The sequence below is a fragment of the Pinus tabuliformis genome, chromosome 3_1 (genome assembly GCF_031772625.1).
Source record: "Pinus tabuliformis cultivar Carrire ecotype Pingquan chromosome 3_1, CPIR1, whole genome shotgun sequence".
Classification (NCBI taxonomy): Eukaryota; Viridiplantae; Streptophyta; class Pinopsida; order Pinales; family Pinaceae; genus Pinus; species Pinus tabuliformis.
This window is the reverse complement of record NC_142301.1, coordinates 809,934,415-809,947,689: the sequence shown is the minus strand read 5'-3', so window position 1 is coordinate 809,947,689 and position 13,275 is coordinate 809,934,415.

Here is a 13,275-nt window from a genome sequence, read left to right as displayed (position 1 = left end):
ATCCTACAAAATTATGCTGCCATGCTAGCTTATCTCAAAGATAATCTCCATCAAGCTCAAAATCGAATGAAGCAACAAGCAGACCAACATCATTCAAAGCACACATTTCAAGAAGGGGATAAGGTATTATTGTGGCTGCAACCATAGAAGAAAACATCTCTCAAAGAAAACGGTTTCCAGAAATTAGCTCCCAAAATCTACGAACCTTAACAAATAATTCACCGCATTGGAGCAGTAGCCTACAAGCTGGCCTTGCCATCAACTTCAAAAATCCATCCAGTCTTCCATCTATCATGCCTCAAGAAAGTGGTGGGGAACAATTGCATAATTCAAACCTGTCTACCCGAATTGGATGAGGAAGGTTCACTCTAGCTCCATCCTAAATAGGTCCTCGATACTCGTGAAAGACATCTACGCGACCATACGATCAAGGAAGTCCTTGTCAAGTGGAAAGACACCTCTCTATAAGATGCAACCTAGGAATCAACCACTATTCTTTAGTAGTTTCCACAGCTCCTGCGTTCAAGACAAGGCCGCTTTTGATGGGGGAGGGCATGTTAGGGTCCAACCCTAACCCCTTTATTTATGTAATAAGCCCAATAGGGTCGAGTCATAGTCATAGTTAGTTAAAGAGTCAATAAAGCCTGTATTAATAATTGTAAGTGGTTGACCCGCATTTAAGAAAGGGATCACAATTAGCTGCCAATGGGCCATAATTAATAAATAAAGTGGTTAACCCATGTTATGCAAGGGACCACTATTTGTTAGGTTCTTGAAGGTACTTTAGCTATAAATAGTCATAGTTAGAAGGGAAATATCATCGAGTATTATTTTGTAATCGATCTCTACTCTGCTGGAGGTTTCCCCCTCGAAGAGGCAAGTGAACATTGCTTTTATCTCTGAATAATAAAATACTTGTTGTTTTTGTCGTTTTATTCTGTGTTCTGGGTTGTATTTCTTCGCATATTTGGTATTCTAGAATTTCTCATAGGTCAAGAGCATAACAATAAAAATAAAAACATTTTGATTGGCAATTGAGAAGCATAAGTCACAAGATTTAGTGAATTTGTAACCTCCTTATTAGGCTTAACTACCTTTTAGTCAACTTTATTCGACGTAATTTAGAAAACATTTGTCAATAGGAACGAGTGGGCCAATGATCTTGTGCAAATAGGTTAGATTCGGTGGGTTCCCTAAGTCAAGTTAGAAAACAAGATGTCTGAATGGTACTCTCAAAAACTAATGGGCATCATGTTGGTAGAGTTCGAAAATGAATACTTCTGCAAAATTCCAATCAATCAATTACCTTTTAATAAAAAAAATTATTAACTAGAAATTTCCCCTAAAGGTGCAAAGGTACACCAAAGGAATAGAAGATTTTGGAAGATCATCATGAAAAACTAAATCACCAAATATGAAAACTCATATATAAAGATTGATATCAATCGCCATCTTGATTTTAAAAAAACGTTGAAAGCCTTTTAGTACATTTAAAAGTAAGATGATATGGTATACTTTGATAGTTGTCGTTGATTTTCTCTATTCTTTAGTTTTATTTACATAGCTTGGGAACATGCTAATTTACTTAGAAAATTGATTTTCAAGCATACACATTGAGTTTTTAGCTAGAGCCATTCATTTTAAGGGTTTTTTTTATGCTTTGACATTGCTTCCTCAACTTCAATCAACCTAGGTAATTTCATCTCCATGACATTCATTTTAGAAAAGGATTTTCCTATCATTTTAAATATGGATGTAAATTGGTTGTTGTTGATTCATTAGATACCTTTTCTTTGTGGTTCTTCTCTTAAACCATAATTTATTAATAATATTTTTAAATTTCTATAACAAGATTCCTATATATAATTAAATTTAAACTTTTTAAACCAACGATATCCCAATAAGAATTTCTTATGGAAGATTATAAAGTCGTTGAAGTAGATTGTAAAGTTTTTGAATTTATTTTCTTTTTTAACCATGTTGAATCAATAATTTTTTGGATTAATTTGGGCAACCTTTAGGATCAAACGTATATCCAACAACCCACAAACTAGCCATACTAGAAACTATGATAGACCAACCAAGGACTGAGACCTACGAATACCATCGAAGACATCTATCATTCCAGTCTTACTATGACGAGTCATAATGTCCCCTTGTGGAATTTGAAACTGGGTGGCAGGGATAACATCCCAATGAGACCACTGCTCGGTCATCTCAAGAGAAGAATTAAATCACAAGATTTTTAAGTAGAGTTGAGTAACAAACATAAAGTACAAAGACAAGCTGGAAGTCCACGTATATCTTGCTCTTTGCAATTATAACAAAGTTGTTTGGAGAAGGAATAGGGGTAAGGGAAATCATTTGAAGTTTTCATTAGATTTCATTATGGAGGTTACGTTATTGTTTAATTTAAATTAGATTGATTATAATAGGGTATAATTTTTTAATTTTAATTATTTGAGTGTTTTTATATGTTACTAGAGAAAATTAAATGCTAAGTTTGAATTTTACATTAATAAGGAAAATGATTATTAAATTTGTTGGCTTGAAAAGTTGAAATTTAATTATATAAAGTAATTTTGTTATGGAAATTCGAAAATCTTATTAAAACATAATTTGAAAATCTTATTAAGAGAAGAACCACAAAATAAAGGTATCTAATGAATCAACAACAACCAATTTTAAATCCATATTCAAAATGATAAGCATAACCTTTCCTAAAATGAAAGTCATGGAGATGAAATTACCTAGGCTGATTGAAGTTGAGGAAGCAACATCGAAGCATTAAATCAACCCTAAAAAAGAATGGCTCTAGATGAAAACTCAATGTATATGCTTGAAAATCATTTTTCCAATCAAACTATCATGTTATCAAGCTATGTAAATAAAACTAAAGAATAGAAAAAAATGGTGACAACTATCAAAGTATACCATGTCATCTTACTTTTAAATGTAATAAAAACTTTTAACATTTTTTTTTTAAACTATATGGAGATCGATATGATCTTTATATAATAGTTTTCATATTTAGTGATTTAGTTTTTCAAGATGATCTTCCCAAATCTTCTATTTATTTAGTGTATCGTTGCACCTTTAGGGGCAATTGCTAGTTTAATAAAGGTGAAGGACAACTGGTCTCTTGGTGAATCATTGTGTAGAGATGATTAAATTCCAAAGAAGTTAAGCACATCATCAAGTCATGATGAAATGAAGTCGTATGGAAGATTTTCCCAATATGTTAGCTAAAAATCTCAAGTATTTTTACATATCACTGAAATGAGGTCTGAAAAAACATCTTTGCTCCATTAACAAGATGTATATAGATATACACATACGAAACTTAATTTATAAAATTCAGTACATTTTTTCAATATGGTTGGGAATGGAACATGAGTGTCTCCATGACTATAAATTTGTTCACTCTATGGAAAAATATCTAAATTAATGGGTATAACCTTCAAAACTTTCACATAAATCAAAGAAAAGGCATATCTCTCTATTCTTCTGGCACACGGGCGCTAGTGTCATGGGGGCGGGCGATATGAATTGTTCCACTTCCTTACAAGAATATGAAGAGAATCATCGAACTGAGTCCTCTCTTACAATCTCAATCCACCGAACTAACAACACTTTCCCATCTGTTCTTACATAAACAATGGATTGTACTAATGATTTTCTTCTTTTCAATATCAATTTTTGGTTATGTAGGGTTTTCATTTTTTGGTTTTCTAATGTCAAACAGTGTCATTTGAGCTGGGATATATACAAGAAACCTTTCCATTCATGTTGCAGAATCAACCTATGTTTCACACACAATAATACAATTCATTTACACTTCAAACATTGTAGAGATTTTCTTCGTATACATTAAAATACGAGAATAATATTGAAAGACAATTGATCCAAATGGGATCTAAAAAGGCCAAAAATTCAAATTCTTCAAATTCGAAAAAAAAAGGGTCCACTGCATAGAGCTCGAAAAAATGAATCCAACACAACTTGAACACGCGAAAACTGAGTGTGTATGCAGAAGTTATTCAAAGTCAAAGTTTTGGTCTAAGTGGGTCAAAAGTCAAAGTCAGAGTGCTCAAATCATGGTTCCAGCAAGAAGGGTTTGAACAGTAAAAGTTCCAACTTGTGGTTCCAAGAATGGACCCATTAAGAGGCCATCATGCATCCCTATCAATGGGCGACACACAACTTATTTTTATTCATCAAAATTATTGTTATGGATCTGACCATCCTCGGATGGATTCGAGGCGAAGACCTCTCAACACCAAATCCACTCATTCACCATTACACCATTGTTTGGTTCACGTTATAAATCTTGGAACTAGCTTCAATTATTTTGTAATGGTTGTTATATATTAAAAAAAGGTGGTGGGTGTGGTAGAGCCCTCCATATCTAGCAGCTCTACCAATGCTTTCCGCGCCTCGCTAAGTCTGGAGGCCCCCATATTATAACTAACGCAAGGATAAGGCTTTGGGAATGGACCACAAGCGATATATTATATATATTGTAATGTGGATAGATGTGGAACCAATGAGCGGCGGGAAGGTTGGACTCGTTGACATTATTTTTAATTTTTTTGATTATATATTATTCGTATCACAACAACCCGATGAGGAGTTAGGGATTTGACCCCTCAACCCTGACATTTTATTATAAAAAATTGATCAACGCGCCAAGGAGGAAGAAGTTAGATTTTTATGGAACAAAAAGAATTTTTATGCGGAGACAATGACAGACCAAGGAGATAACAAAACTTTGGAGGTCCATTCTAAGAGATCTAGGAGGCCTGTTTGAGTGTAGTTAGTTGCATTGGAATCCTAAGGTCGAGAAAAACACAATAGGACTAGTCGAGAATATAATTGATCTATTTTTTTATATACTTTGATGAATTTTAAGAATTAATAAAGAGGCCCCTCCATTGAATACCAAACCCGAAGATGTAGGCTTTGAGGTAGTCGAACTCAATTATTAATTTCTGGTGTCATTTTCTTATATGCATTGTTGTCGTTATTTATTTTCTATAAGTTATCTTCAATTTTCACATTTCATTTAATTAGAGGTTTTTAATGTTGACTTAAATACATATAAAATACCTTTAAAAGTTTGATAAACCAAGTATCAATTTAACGATCGGGATCCATATCAATAATAAATTAATATGGTATACCTTGCATTCAAGTGTGAGGAGAACTAGTCCCATAGCACCCATGAGAAGGACTTCGTTCTTTGGATGGGAACAATAGTTGTCCACTCTGAAGATAAGGTTTCTGCTTGGATCGTACACAGTGAAGCCATTACAGTTGAACACCAAAGATTTATTCCAAAATGTTAATGACATGAAGAAGTCCTTGTAGAACTTATCGTTGATTACAACACACCCTGTGAGTTCTCAGTTGTCTCAGTGAATCTTGGAGATATTTTTTGTGAGAATATTCAACACCAAGGCAGGCAAGTGAGGCAGGTATAGGATGAAGGAAATAATAAAAGAGTAGAAAGGGAACTAAGGCTCATGGCTCCTTCATCGCTTGATCATTTCTATCAAAATTGGTCTAGGATCTGTATTCTATTCAAATAAGTATCTCAGTAAAAAAAACCCCTATACAAAAACTTTTTGAATGGTTAGTGCTTTGGTTTGATTGGGACAGGATTCTTGTCATAAATCTTAGGGGTTTCCTTCATGTTATCCCTTTTGCAGTATCCATCCATCATATCATTATATGTAAACAGATTAGGAGCCACATCAAGGGCCTACATTGTTGTAAAAAGGTCACTTGTTGGGCATGCATAATGTCTTCCTTCCATAGACCAGAGATGAGAATGTTGTAAGTAATAATTGTGGGATCAATCTTCTTCTTTCTCATTTCATCAAATAACTCAAAGGATTTATGCAGCTTACCTTCCATGCAATTAGAATTAATCAAGGTATTATAAATATAAACATGACACTATCTCTTCATATACACTCCAAACCATGTCTATTCTACCCATTTTGAGCAATGCACACAGAAGGGTGTTACAGGCTTGAACCATAGGCATAAATATTTATATAACATTGAAACTTATTAAATTCATTTCATAACACCTGCATAGATGAGGGGCCTATGTATTCTTCACTTATATATATAAACATTAACATGGTGCAACCCCTGGAATATTTCCACTAAGGATTTTACTTCCAGAGATATCAGAAGATATATAAGGATTATCCATGAATATGTCAATCTTCGTTCTTTGGCGGGGGCATGCATCGGTTTCATCTCTACAACAATGCAGTGCCAAAATGGCAAATGGCTCCAAGAACTCTGAAGGAAACAAACCCATATGCTTATCAATCATAGATAACATACTTCCATATTGATACACCATATTCACTTGTAGACCAACACAATTAGCTACAAGTGCTAGGGAAACCAGTAAAGCTATAGCTTCCTCCCTCATTCCAGCACAAAGTTGATAACACTAAAGTGTTATCAAATAAATTACAGTGGAAAAAACAATGTGAAAAAATCCAATATTTTGCGCAAAATATGAATGTCCAAAAAAATGAAAGAAAAAAATGGAGAGATTAAAAGAATGGACGAAGGTCATATTGATAAGAACATGTACCTCCCTGACAATGTCCTTTCCATGTGAAATAGGTTCCATGCCTGTCAAAAGCTCAAGAAGAACCACACCAAAACTATATACATCACTCTTATCAGTCAGTTGGTGAGTCAAGAAGTACTCTGGATCCAAATAACCTTGCAAAACAATAAATATATAGTTATCCATTGCTCATGAATATAATAAAAAGCTATAGAAATCATATGCATATATCATGTCAGGATTTGCATCTTACCAGGGTGTCTTTCAGTACAGTTGATACATGATCTAGATATTAGCCTTCTATATCTGGTAATAAATCAATCCTTTAGAGTATGAAATCTGTAACGTGCAACTCTAGTAGTTGGCTGAAGGTGGTGGAAACTAGACCGCTAAAGTTATTTCCAGAGAGATCCAAATACTTGAGTCTTGGGATTGTTACACTAAAATTTGTCACCATGACTATTTGCAGTCAGTATGGCTCCATCAATAACCATACTATCCTCCTTGGCCAGTCTTATACCTCTGCTCCTCATGTCAAACTCCAAAAAAGAGAGAAAGCCTTAAAACATCAATATAACTCTGGTTCTGCACTTTCTCTTACTCTTACCTGCGGGCCCGCACCTCAAGTACATAATACCTGCGTACTTGTACACTCTGTCTGTAAAGGGGTGGGTGCGTACCCCTGTAAAAGTCAAAAGGCGCAAGTTCTACTTCAAAAAACTTACTTGCAGTCGATTCTAGAGCATTCTAGAAGATGGTTTGACGTGGATTGAGCGCCTCCAGATGGTTCATGCATCCCAATGAAAGAGGAACTTATCCCATGAAGAGGGGAGCTATCCCTTTGAAAGAGGGGCTTGTCCCATTGATGGTGGACCTGTTTAACTTCCTCCAAAGCATTATAAATACAGGCATTGGGCCAGAGGCAAGGGAGGTTGAAAGCTAAACATTCCTAAGGGTAGATGTTGTTGAAATTAGGACTCCCTTATAGAGCTTGAGAGGAGAGATCACATTCCTTTCTTAGCTTCATTTGGAAGTGGGTGAGCTGATCAAAGTAGAGGAGAAATCTTGTTGGACCCTGGTTGCTTTTATTTTAAATGCATATTTAGGGAAAGATAGTGCTTGATTGTTTTGTTTGTCACTAGAAACGCCTTAGTTTCTAGGGAGGTCGGTTTTGTCCACAAAATTGACTCTTTCCGCATGACAAAATGACGACCATACTGAGGAATCCATGGATTTGATTGATTTCTCTTTTGATTGATACTTTGATTTGAGAAACGTTGATTTCTTTGACTGATTGACTGTGAATTTGGGTAGAATAGCTTAGGATTGAGTTAGTTTTTTATTTTTCTTGTTTTTGAGGGAGGTACGTACCCTCTGAGTTAAGCACAGTGCGTACTTGTACGCACTTCTGCTTTGCACAGAGAGTGGGGCCGCACCTGTGTAAACGGGCTGCCTGCGTACCCTGTCAAAAGTTTAGAAAATTTCAATTTTTTTCCCTTTTTACCTATTAGATCTTGTTTATAGCTTATTTATTGCTGCCCAGATCCACTGGTTACCTGTCAGAAGTTTTCATCTAGACTTGTTTCATTAGCATCAAGGGTTTTAGTGAAGTTCATAGAAATTCTCTTCCTAGGTTTGATTTTTGTATTGGTCTTGTAGTGACTCTGGATTTAGAAGTTGTAGAATCCTTGGATATCCCTAGTCTTTTCAGTCTTCTTAGGAGTTAGACCATTCATAAAATCCACCTTTGTTTGAGAAACCTACGGTTGTGTTGTCTCTTTGTGGAATTTCGAGAAGGCTTGTTTGTTAAGCTGTGAATTTCATTCTTAAGAAAAAGAACAAGAGTTTTTTATTTTTGTTTTTGACTGATTTATGGTTCTGCATGAATTAGTCCTTGGTTGAATTGTAACTGAGTAAAACAACCTGGAATTATATTTTGTAGGCTTTTACCTCATTGGATTTGCTTTTAGGTAAATTTCTCTTAGATTTTCATAGATCTTAAAATTGATTTTTGTTAAGTAGTTTTACATGCTCTGTTAAAATAGGAAAAATACAAAATCTCTTTTGAAGAAAGTTTGTTTTTGTAGTGATTGAGTGCTTTGAAAAGAAAAGGGAAATTTGTGTGAAGTAGCTATTTGTCTCGTTTTTGAGTGCTTTGGAAAAGGAAAAGTTCTTCTTTTAATTTGTTTGATTGAGAAAGATTTGTGTTTACAAAGTATTTGCATTCTAAAACTCTTTCTTAGTCTAGAAGTTCATCGAAGAGAAAAGATTGTTTAAATCATCTTAGGTGCATCTTTTTAGTGATTTCGAGTCGAGTCTTTACACCACGAGTTTCATCTCCGCCACCTCTTGACTTAAACAAAAACCACTAAAATTAACGCTTAAAGTAAAATTCACCTAGTAACATTTTATTTCTAGGGCTCTGATACACCAACTTAGCTTAGGCTAGTGTCTTGGAGTAGGAGAGTAATTAACTCTCCAAGACAGTAAAAACAAATAAGTAGCTGTATCTTGTGGTAGGAAGAAATCCAATTGTTGCATTTATGCTCTGGGAAAGCTCCTCTTAAAGGAGAAGCACGAGATCTTGTATGAACCAGTGTGGGAATCAATCCTTCCTCATTGGCAACGACGCCAGATATTCACGTATTAAAAACGGTAAACCTCGGATTAACCATTGTCGAGGAGTCTGGGGTCACTTGTTGGTAAACCTTGGATTATGTCAAGGAGCCTTCAAGGGGATTGAGCTTGCTACTCTGCCCTTGCATGCGTATCGGATCGTAGATTGTTCCCCTAGGTGTATTTGTCTCAGTTTGTAGCCTTAGTGACCATATTCTTTAGGTTTCTTCCTAAGGTGACAGTGGTGGGAAGATCCCACTGTACCTGGAGCAGACGTCGGCTAGACTCACTTGGATTTTCTGGTGGGTTCATTTCACTCGAGACAGTTAAAGTGGAGGAACTTGGTCCAGTCTATTCATTAAGCAGGTTGTCGGGGTAATTGTTCCACCCGCCACTTCTGTATTGAACTCTGCGATGTTGGATTTCATCACCAACTAGCGTTTTCAATACGGAAAGTTACTGTTTGTGTGTGGTTTGACGCCCTAGATTCTTTAGGCGTGTGATTCGAATTTGTTTGGTTCTTTAGAGACTTTAGGCGGTTTGCTTTGAGATTTTACTTTGTTTGCATGTGCAGTAGTTAAAAGTTTTTAGCTGTGGCTGAATTACCAAGACAGTCCCGTAGACTTTGGGGCCAGTCTCCTGAGGTTGTAACCGTGGCTGATTTGTTGAGGAAGTCCGGTAGACTTCGGGGCCAACCTCCTGAAGAAGTCCCGAGCCATTACGAAGGTTTGAAAGTACTCGTAACTCCTAGTGGCAGTAAAGTTGGGTCACCTGAAGAAGGAGAGTCTTCGTTGGTTGTTCATCCTGATTACCAAACTCTAGAAACAGGTTATAATCGTGAAGCTATTTCGGTTTTTGAACTTGATGGTAGCTTTTCATCTACTAGTGATATAGGCGAAGAACCTGAGATATCCGAAACTGTTACTCCAACATCGGGGTTTTTCTCTCCAACTTCTAGTGCTCCTAATTCACCTAGGGTAGAAAGAGTAATCACCGAAAATCTTCCTTCTGGTTTGATAGCTATTGAAGAACTTGCTCCGGAAGAAGAAGTAGGCATCCCTATCCCTGAAAATCAACCTGTTATTGATCTAAGGGAGCGTGAATCAATTTCTTAAAGTCCACCTAGAAGTACTACTTGGTATCTTTCTTTAACTAATTATTTGGAAAACTCGATGTTAAGTTTTTCACCACCTCATGCTCCTTATCAACCTAGGGGTTTTTATACTCCCGTAAATATGTCAGGTCAGTCGTCCATGTTTACTCAATCGCCTGAATCTTTTTTGTACAACGGTCCTTCTGTTCCCTCTGGGTATCAGTCACTTTCTGGTACTTTTTCGGGAGCATCTCCTCAACCCATTGAACAAGGGTTATTCACTGGAAGCAATGGTGCAAAGCCGTTGAGCGTAGAAGACATTCTTATGATGTCAGGTTCTATTCCCAATTCTCAACCTCAAGGTGGCCAGTTACCGCCTGGGGGGCAGCCTCAATTAACGCCTGGGGGGCAACCTCAAGGTACACAATTTGCATCTGGGGGGCAACCTCAAGGACAGTACGTGCCTACGGTGTATTACGTTCCTCAAGGTCAACCCCAGACTCAATATGTACCCCAAGGTCAACCCCAGTATCAATTTATACTTCAAGGTCAACCCCAGTATCAGTACATGCCTCAAGGGTATCTACCCCAAGGTCAGTACTCGAACCAAGGTTTCCAACCACCCCAAGGTCAATCTTATGTTCAAGGAATGGGAAATGTACCTTTCAATTATCAATCCTACCCTCAACCCGGTTTTGGATCTCCATATTCTCAACCTGTTATGGGTCAGTACCCCGGAATGAACATAGTGTGGGATCCATCGCAAACTCAACAGGTGTTGCAGCCAAATGTATAGTTGTCATCTCAAACTGGACAACCCTTAGTTTCTGGTTCACCCCAGCAACCAATCCAGTCTAATATTTAAACTTTTGTGCCTTCGATATTTTCTCAGTCTGGACCTACTGCGCCTCGTACTCCATCTCAAACGACTGCTGCAACTGCCGCAACATCTATTCAATCTACCCCACCTACTTCTGGAATATCGACAACTCTGGTTTCTACTATTCTTGTATCTACTCCTCAAACATCTTTACCATCGTCTGGATCCATGATTCAAACTACGGTTCAGATGCCTGTAGGTCAACCTGGTTTAAGTACGGTTGTCACAAGTCAACCACAATTCACTTATCAACCGTACTAGGGATAGTACCAATTCGGTCATGCTGTCCAGCAACCAGTTTATCAGTATCAACCGTATCCTGGGTACACTTATCAACAATCACAACAACCCCAGTACGGTCCGGTTAATCCTGGTTTTCCAGGAGGATACAATATCCCGAACGCGATTCCTATTCCTAGTTATCCTGGATATCCCCCTCCTGGGGCTGGTCTCATGACCCAGAGTTTTAGGGATCCTAATCGGCAGCTACCGTTTATCGCAACTTTGGACTTACCAGACTTGTCGCGCCTAACAAACGATCCAATTAATTATCTTCCGTTTTGGCCGCCAATGCCGAATAAGTTGCCCAGTGACATTCCCAAGTTCGAAGGTAAATCTGGAGAGGACCCGTCGAACCATGTGATGACTTACCACCTCTGGTGTGCGTCTAACTCCATTACAGATGATTCGATCTGTCTTAGACTTTTCCAGCGCACTTTAATTGGTCTCGCGGCCAAGTGGTACATTGAGTTACCGCGAGGCACTTTTTATAATTTTAGTCAGTTAGCTACCTCGTTTTTAACTCATTTCCAGTTGCCAGTCCGATATGACAATGGCACGGAATTATTAACTTCGCTAAAACAATCGACATCCACTTATATTTCCGATCATATTCATGAGTGGAGACGTTGACGACATTTAGTGAAGGTATTTATTCTGGATCAAATCTTGGCTGAGTGGTTTGTAAAATCTTTGTTGCCAAGGATCACTGAAGATGTTGCTAAAGCCGGAGTTGTTACTGAGGAGCAAGTGATTGCTCAAGCACAGTACCTTGACTTGGTCTATACTCAGTCAGGTACGTTACACGAAAAGATCCCCGATCTTCCCAAGTCAAATCAAATCGCTGCAACTCCTTCGGGATCTCATGCCGCTGATGGTATGATTGGTACAGTTAACACTAAAAGTAAGAAGAAGTCTTCCAAGAATTCTTCTCCTATCATAACCTTGCCTGATTCCCCGACAGGAGATTCTTCTGCAGAGGTTTCCACCGATGTTCACGTTGTAGAATCATCTACGACTAAATCAAAATCCGGTGGAAAGAAGAAAGGAAAGAAGAAGAATAAAACGGACAAAAGTTCAAAAGAGAAATCCGAAAAGGCGGAATCCAATGATGAAAAGTGCAAACCTCGTTATCCATGTCTCATTTGTGACGAAGAACATTTTACAAGAGACTGCCCTCATCGAGCAGAGGTTGCGAAAATCATCAAAGGTTCCCAAACTCCTGCTGTTTTGAAGGATCCATTTCCAAATCAAGATAGCAAGATGATAGGTTCTTCCTCGAGTGCCAATGAAGAACCCATATTGATGATGTCCCATGTAAGGATTGCGACTCGATCGCAAGATTATGGTAGTAAAAGTCCTGTTGATGGCAAAGAAGCAGAATCTTCTCATTCTAATCCATCAACCTCAGCTCCCGGTTCCGATCCACTACAGATCGAGAAGCCTAATCCAGACTTAGTAATCAAACCGCCTGCCAAGGGTATACTTCGAAAGTCTTCTTTCAATCCACATGCGAGAGTGGCCCAGAATTATAACATTGTTGAGGACTTAGCTGTTTCACCCTCAGCAATGTCGGTTTTGGAAGTGTTGCAATCATGCCCAGCACAACGTAAATTACTTTTGTCGGCTATCGGAGTTGTTGATGTTCAGGACCCGAACCTAATAATCTTTGATCTAGAAAATTGTACACCGCGTTTGCCTCATCAAATGGCTTTCCAGATCCTAGTGATAGTAAAAAACAGACCTATTCATCGGACTGTAATTGATGAGGGAGCTTCAACGTGTATTATGTCGATACAGTGTTGG